This window comes from Tupaia chinensis, unplaced genomic scaffold, assembly GCF_000334495.1.
Source record: "Tupaia chinensis unplaced genomic scaffold, TupChi_1.0 Scaffold000076_1, whole genome shotgun sequence".
NCBI classification, from domain to species: Eukaryota; Metazoa; Chordata; class Mammalia; order Scandentia; family Tupaiidae; genus Tupaia; species Tupaia belangeri.
The window spans coordinates 2,267,771-2,274,664 of record NW_006159536.1 but is presented as its reverse complement, the minus strand read 5'-3'; positions in this window follow the sequence as shown (position 1 = coordinate 2,274,664).

The following is a 6,894-nucleotide window of genomic DNA, read 5'->3' as shown; positions in this document are numbered from 1 at the left end:
GATCCCAAGAGAAGAATGGAGGAGAAGGGATTGTGGCCACGCCACAATCCCTTCTCCTCCATTCTTCTCTTGGGATCTTGGGCATGCACACACATACGCCTGGCATGAGTTTAAGCCACCGGGTCCGAGACTTGAACCACGGTTGACTACATGGGAGTTCAGCCACATAGCCATTACGCTAACTGCTGGTCCCAAGAATTATTTTTATTTTGGGCCAGTGGGTGGTGTGATGGTTAAGAAGGTGGACACTCCCACATGACCAACTACAGTTGAGTCCTGGACCAGGTGGTTTGCTTTCTCACTTTTCCTCTCTCTCTCTCAGGGAAAGCAAGAAAGAAAGCAACCAGATCCAAGACTATTTAACTTTATTTTTTTAGTTAGTTATTTTAATTTGACCAGAGAGAGACAGAGTGAGAGAGAGAGAGGGAAAGTGAGAAAGCAAGCTGTCAAGTCTGGGACTCGAACCATGGTGGGCCATATGGGAGTCCAGTGCCCTCAACCACTATGCCACCTGTTGGCCACCCAAAGTAACTTTTAAAATGACCATCTTTTTCTGTTAAAAAAAATTACATGCTTATTATAGAATATTTAGATAATTCAAAAGAGTATAAAATGACAAAATCATCCTTAAACACATCATTTGGAGAAACTATTTTTTTCCAAAGAATTATTTATTTAATTTGATTTATTGTTTATTATTATTATTTTAATTTGCTATAGGGCACATGCACTCACCAGAGAGAGAGAGAGAGAGAGAGAGAGTGAGAAAGCAAGCCACCAGGTCAAGGACTTGAACCCTGGTCAGCCATGTAGGAGTCCAGTGCCTTGACCACCATGCCACTTGTTGTCCACTGAGAAACTAGTTTTGACATTTGGTATATTTTTCATTTCAAAAACATCCTTGTGAGATGAAGCTGTACACAGAGTTTTATAACCTACCTATTTTATTCACTCCATGGGCATTTTTCCATGTCATTACATATTATTTAAAAGCATGCTTTTAATGATTCCATAATATTACACTCTATAAATGTTCTTCAGGACATTTTAAAAAGTGGCAACTTCAGGTCCAGACCCATAGCCTAATGGTAAAGGGAGTGAGAGCCCACATGGCTGACTATAATTCATAGCCCGGAAGGTTGGAAAACACTTCAGGCAAGTATCTTTGCATGCCCCAAATCCAGCAGGATGGAGAATTGGAGGAGTGATTGTGTCGTGACCATGCCCCGCTGTGGGGTGCTTTCTCACTTTGCTCTCTATCTCTTTCCAGAGAATGCACATGCCGTCTGGGAATGAAAAAAAAAAGTGACAATTTTATTGCCATCCAGAACACTAAAGTGTCAGTGCTGTCAATCCTGCTTTCCAAGCAATTGCTGGCTCACCTTATACTGAAAAAAGTACTATCAAGTTGGAGCCTAATGGATAAGCCCACTTTAAGAAATAGTGAAATGTGGGACCCATGGATGGCATAATGGTTACATCGCTGGATTCCCACTTAGTTTCAACCGTGGTGCAAGTCCCGGACCTGGTGGCTTAAAACTCACGCTGGGTGCGTGTGTATGCGTGCCCAAAATCCCAAAAGGAGAATGGAGAAGGGATTGTGGTGTGGCCATCTACCTTAGGGGTCATTTCTCACTTTCTTTCTCTCTCTCTCTGTCTCTTCAGCAAGCTTACATGCCCTATAGCAAAACCGTCTCTAAAAATAGAAAAAAAAAAAAAAAAGAAAAAGGAAATAATGAAGTGAAATACAAATCCCTAGCAACAGCTGCAATTTAGGCAAAATAGAAACAGAATATTATATTATCTGTCAACAACTAATTTAGAGTTTTTTTCTGTAAAATTAAATAATAATGTGTGTGCTCTCCACAGCACTTGTAGCAGCCTAATTACAATAATGAGACGTATTTAATATAATGACTCTGTACTTTTTAAAATGTTAAGTTATGCCAAGCGTGCTACTTGGTGTTGCCCTGCTATTAAGCTATTTAATATTTTCTATTTAGGTTTTATGAAGGCCAAGAGGTAAAGAAGGAAGAAATTTTTGTTGAATTATAAGTATTATTTTTGTAAAATTTATTTATTTCTTCCATGAGCGGGAGAGACAGGCACCCCCAACAGGGTTTTCATGCTGCCATCCACCTCCAGGTTTAGCCAGCCACACATCATGGGCACGTGCACACCTGGCATGTTCTCAGAGGTCTCCAGTTGCAAACGGGAACCTCCCCACATGAGTCAGCCCTGTCCAGAGCTGGGTTACTGGTAGGCCACTGGGCCTGGCCCCCTATAAAGCAGGTTAAAATGGAAAAACAAAAGCTTCTCTTACATCCTCTAGCATCAGTTAGCAACAGAGTTGCAAGTTTTTGCCAAAATGTATAAGCTCTCTTTGATGAACCCAAATTTCGGGTACTTTTAAGCCTAATAAAAAAGAGCATATTCGATATTTTATTTCTTTTCCTGTTATTCCAGCTGTTGTAATAAATGTCCTGCTTGGACATTTACCTGGAATAACACCCTCAAATTACTATGACTCCAGTGTATATAAGGACAGTAAATATAAAGAGTAGGAGACCCTTAGCAAAAACAGAAAATGGAAATAGCACTGAGAATTTACTCATGAGAAAAAGCAGCATCAGATTAAGTGGCATTGCACTTTGAGATAAAGCCTACAGTTCTTTCTTTCTTTTTTTTTTTTAAAAAAAGAATTATTTTATTTAACTTTATCTATTTACTTATTTTAATTTGACCAGAGAGGGACAGAGTGAGAGAGAGAGAAAGTGAGAAAGCAAACTGCCAGGTCCAGGACTTGAACCATGGTCGGCCATCTGGGAGTCCAGCATCCTGAAACACCACACCACCTGCCAGCCCCCAAGGCTACAGTTCTCAGAAAAGCACTGACCACATGTTTTCCAGGAGACTTTCCAGTTTCCTCTAGAACAGAGACTCAGTTTTCTTTCTTTTTCTCTTAGAATAAATTTTCTTAAAAGAGTTATTTATTTATTATCATTATTTTTAAATTTCGACCAGAGAGAGACAGAGAGAATGAGAGCAAGCTGCCAGGTTTGGGAATCAAACCGTGGTCAGTCATGTGGGAGTCCAGCATCTTAACTACGATACCACCTGCGGGCTCCTTTCAATTTTCTTTTTCTTTTTTTTTTTTTTGCTATAGGGCACGTGCACTTGCCAGACAGAGAGAGAGAGACAGAGAGACAGAAAGCAAGAAATCACCCCCCAGGGGGGATGGCCACGCCGCAATCCCTTCTCCTCCATTCTCCTCTCGGGATCTTGGGCACGCACACACATGTGCCTGTCATGAGTTTTAAGCCACCGGGTCCAGGACTCGAACCATAGTCGACTACATGGGAGTCCAGCGACATAGCCATTACGCTAACTGCTGGTCCCTCCTTTCAATTTTCAATTTTGAGATTAGTTCCTTGTTTTGAAGGAAGAGAAGAAGTTGTCACATACTGACTGCAAAATCTTGGCCTTTAGAAGGACCTGAGTTCTAATTCTATTGCTTTTGTAGTGACTTGCTGAATGACTTTAAGCATGTTTCCAAAATTCTTGAAGCCCTGGTTTTTTACTGGAGAATAGAGATAAGAAATGATATTATCTACACCACAGTGTTGTGATGCTTCAGTGAGACAGCACATTGAAAGCACAGAAAAAGTAAGGTCTTGGGGCCAGCAGGTGACATGATGGTTAAGGTGCTGGACTCTCACATGGCCAACCGTGGTTGAAGTCCCACCTGGTGACTTGCTTTCTCACTTTCTCTCTCTCTGGTGAGCACATGTGCCTTATAGCAAAACAATAATAATAATTAATTAAATAAATAGTTAAAATAAGGTCTCAGTAAATATTTGTTATTATCATCACTCATCGTAAATTATCCAAGGAACCTTCTGGTTAGGCTTTCTATTGATGAAGTGCTAAATACCACCTATTCCCTTTATTTAGTGACCACAGTTGCCTCCTCAAATTTCATTCCCCCTTCCTTTCTTATCATCATTACACTTTTATTTGGGACAGTAATAAACCCAGGCTAAACACCGCATTGCCCAGTTTCCACTGAAGCTGAGAATGTCTTTCTGTAGAAAACATTGGTTATTGCTTCAAGAAAAGCTGACTCAACTTTGGAGGTATGCCTTAAAAGGTCAGCAAGCTGGTGTTAGCTTCCGTAACTCTTTTGGAATTACTAAGGACGGACAAGTTCCTAATGTAGCAGAAAAGTTGCAAAAAGCCTAGAATCCCAGAGATATCAACCTTGAAATTCTTGAGGCATTCATACAATGCCAGCAGCTATCTATCTCTACATTTTTCATTAAAAAATTTTTTTTGGGGGGAGACTAGCAGTTAGCGTAATGGCTATGTCACTGGACTCTCACATAGTCGACCCCGGTTTGTGTCCCAGACCCGGTGGCTTAAAACTCATGCTGGCGCGTGTGCGTGCATGCTCAAGATCCCGAGAGGAGAATGGAGGAGAAGGGATTGCAGCGTGGCCATCCCCCCTGGGGGGTGATTTCTCACTTTCTGTCTCTATGTCTCTCTCTGCCTGTCTGGCGAGCACACGCGCCCTATAGCGAAAACCTCTCCAAAAAAAGAGATTTTTACTATAGGGCGCATGTGCTCACTGAAGACAGAAAATGAGAAATCACGCCCCAGGGGAGATGGCCATGCTGCAGTCCCTTCTTCTCCATCTTCTTCTCGGGATTTTGGGCACACACACACATGCACCCAGTGTGAGTTTGAAGCTACTGGTTTTGGGACTTGAACCATAGTCAGCCTTGTGGGAGTTCAGCGATGTACCCATTATGCCATCTGCTGGTCCCCATTTTTCGTTATTCAAAAAGCGTCTTTCTTGGGCCAACAAGTGGAATGGAAGTTAAGGCAGCTGGATCCACATGGCCAACTACACAGTTCAAGTCCTGAGTCTGGCAGCTTGAAATGCATGCATACCCAAAATCCAGAGAGGAAAACAGAAGAAGGAAGTGCATCATGGCTATACCCCTGGGAGGGGTGATTTCTTACTTTCCCCCTCTCTCTCCATATCTTCTGGTCCTGCAAACAAAAGAAAAAAAATTTTTTTTAGAGGTTTTTGCTATAGGACTCGTGCGCTTGCCAGACAGAGAGAGACAGAGCGACAGAAAGTGAGAAATCACCCCCCGGGGGGATGGCCACGCCACAATCCCTTCTCCATTCTCTCAGGATCTTGGGCACGCACACACATGCACCCAGCATGAGTTTTAAGCCTCCGGGTCCGGGACGTGAACCGCGGTTGACTACGTGGGAGTCCAGCGACATAGCCATTACACTGACTGCTGGTCCCCAAACAAAAATTTTAACTTACAGAAAACTTGAACTCACAGAGTTACTGTAAGGATGGAATGACAAGAAAGCACAAAAGTCGACTTGCTGAATGTGCATCCCTGGCCCCCAGCACATAGCGATCCCTTGGTTTATAAGCAGCTAACATTCTTCAGCTACCACCAAGGGGAGCAAGCTCGCTAAAATTTTATTTTTATAGCTCGGTTGTCATTCTGTATTGTTATTTTCCTAACCCCCTTATCTGGCAAATTCATTATTCAGGAGAATTTCAGCTGAAAAGTGATTAAGAAGCCAAGACCTAAAAGAAAAATCAGTCGAGCTCATGAGACTAGAAGCACAAAAGGAATGGCCGTCAACTTGAGGACAGTGCCAGGTAAGGATTGTTATTTCTTGAAATCATGTCATTGTATCTTGTACCCAAGTTCTGAACAGATGAGGTCATCGTTTGGTGCTCAGGTAGGACCAAGATGCAGGTGAGTGTGGCTGTGCCTGGTGCGGGGAAGTTGGCTGACCACCCCTCATTCTCTTCTCTGGTTTGCTGGTGATGCAGTGTATCACAACAGGAAGAGGGATGAACCCACTGGCTCTGTGTGTGAAGTCTGTTTACCAGAGGGTACATGCACTCACCAGAGAGTTAAAGAGAGACAGACAGAGGGAGAAGGAGGAAGCACTCCAGTGCATGGTTACACCACAATCCATTCCCTGCCATTTCTCCCTCTTGTTGGGACTTTGAGCACACGTATGTGCCTGGTGTATTTTTCAAACCATGGTGGCCGTCATTTAAACTGTCAGGTCAGCCATGTGGGATTGGGCTCCCGTAACCAATAGGCCACGGGCTGGCCCTGTGTGTGGTTTTTGAGTAGTGGAAATATCTGCAAAGCCTTTCCCTATAAGCTGTTGTGGTCAGTATGACTCATGGCTAGTAGGTAACGTTGAAGCCTTCAAAGATGGATGAGGCTTACAGAATGAAAACTGAGTGAGGTTATGGTTCACGTACCGAGGAGGATTCGTTACTGGTTCAGTCTGGTTTAGCATTGTGCTACTTTTAGTTAAACTGTGAAAAAGCAGTAAAATGGAAGCGACAGATCCCAGACAATGCATATGTATTTCACCTTAAATTTATCTCACTGGACTCAGGAGAACGGCTTCTCTGAAAGTTGCTGGCAGTGTCCTGGAAGTGATGGTGGTACAGGCATCTTATCGGGCAGCCATGGTGTCCACAGTGATGTGTAAAACACACAAAAGGTAGGTTACAGCTTTCTAACAGTCCTGCCCTGCTTATCTAACCTATCGCCTCCCCTACGTAGAAGGAAACTTTGTTTTTGGAGAGGTTTTTTGCTATAGGGCACATGCGCTCACCAGAAAGACAGAGAGAGACAGAGAGATAGAAAGCGAGAAATCACCCCCCTGGGGGGGATGGCCATGCCGCAATCCCTTCTCCTCCATTCTCCTCTTAGGATTTTGGGCATGCATGCACACGCTCCTGGCATGAGTTTAAGCCACCAGGTTTGGGACTCGAACCGTGGTCGACTATATGGGGGTTCAGTGACATGGCCATTACACTAACTGCTG